The sequence below is a fragment of the Erpetoichthys calabaricus genome, chromosome 10, assembly GCF_900747795.2.
Source record: "Erpetoichthys calabaricus chromosome 10, fErpCal1.3, whole genome shotgun sequence".
NCBI lineage: Eukaryota > Metazoa > Chordata > Cladistia > Polypteriformes > Polypteridae > Erpetoichthys > Erpetoichthys calabaricus.
Window position 1 is genome coordinate 96,047,361 of NC_041403.2, and position 1,745 is coordinate 96,049,105.

Below are 1,745 nucleotides of genomic sequence, written 5' to 3' on the forward strand. Positions count from 1 at the left end.
CACCTTTTATTGGCTAACTAAAAAGATTATAATATGCAAGCTTTCGAGGCACCTCAGGCCCCTTCTTCAGGCAAGATGTAATTGTCTCACCGTGTCTCCCTGTCTTACACCATCATCCTGGTCACGCTCAGTCTACTAGGACCTAGAGTGTAGGCTGGAGACCCCAATTCCCACTACACAGGGTGTCACAATTCCATCTAAGCTGTTAATCAGAGGACAAGCTATGGTCTTATTTATACAGTAGGTCCTTTGGATTCTTGCTGTGTAAAGATATAATTCCAGTCTATCAATGGTGTATTTCATTTAACTGCTACGTATCTTATATTGTACAGTTCAACTGTTACATTTGTACAGTATTGTTGTGTCCATGTGGGTTTCTCTGGGTGCTCCAGTTTCTTTCCACAGTCCAAAGACAGGCAGGTTGGGTGGACTGGCATTGCTAAGTAGGCTGCTGATGTGTGTGTGTGTGTGTGTGTGTTCACCTTGAGACGGACTGAAGCCCTCTCCAGGGATTGATCCTGCCTTTTGCCCACTGAATGCTGGGATAGGCTCCAGCTTCCCCATGACTCTGTTCTGGATAAGTTGGTTTAAGAAAATAGATGAATGAATGGATGAAAACTAGTTAACCCTGAAAAGTGCCTTGTGATGGTACATGTTCTATAAAACAAAGGCAAATTGATTAATATTTTTAAGTCAGACTAAAAATACCAACCAGTCATAAAGGTTCAGATATTCAATGCAGAGATTTGGATTGTGATTTTTAAAAAAAAAAGAAATAGTGATTCTTTTTTATGTCCTTCATCATTGTGAGTGCAATGAAAACAGGCTAAAAGACGCTAGGCCATTTTTATACACTATGCTCTTTAGCAGTTAGTGGCCCCGCTCTGCACATTGACTTACACCTCGTGGCTATGCTGCTTTTGTTGCTCAGTGCTTCCTTTTTATAATAATAGAGCTTACAGTCGACTGGGACATATCTAGCAGACCAGAAATTTTATATTCTGACCTGCGCCATTGGTGGCATCCTATGACAGTGCCACATTGAAGGTATGACCCGCTCTACTGCCAGTGCTTGTCAATGAAGATTTAATGGCAATGTGCTTCATTTGATGTATCTGTTAACAATGGTAGTGGCTGAAATACTTGAACTCGATAATTTGGGGGCAGGGGGGTTGGGAGGGGTCGCGTCCATATACTTTTGGCAATAGGCTATGCTTTCTTGACTTGATGTTATTTTAGAGAATCTAGAGGTTATTATTTAAACGTGTGAAACAACCATTCTTGCTAGAACTGTAGACTCTTGTTTTCATTCCAAGCAATCTGTAAACCAGAAGGCAAATTACGCCTAATACAGCCATCTCTTTGTGCACTTATTTTTAAAAAGAATTAGAATTATCCATTGTGTTTTCTAAATTATTCATGTTTGTGATTTCCTCTTTTAATGTTCCACTTTATTTGAATGCCTAATTACAAATGATATATGTAAGATGGTGTTTTTCACACTTCAGTGTTACAGTTCCTCATTTTATAATTCTCCAAGCTTATTTTATAAAACTGGGCAGACTTGGAAAGAAAGTTTGAAGCACATTTTGGCTGGACTGAAACCACCCTTTAGGTGTTGGTCCCTTTAAAAAAATCCGGCAGTCGGGGTTTCCCAGTTGAACTTCCAAAGGAACTCTTTTATCTTTCCTTGTGCTGCACAGACTTTACAGTACGGTTATGAGTTAATGTGGGACAATCTGTGG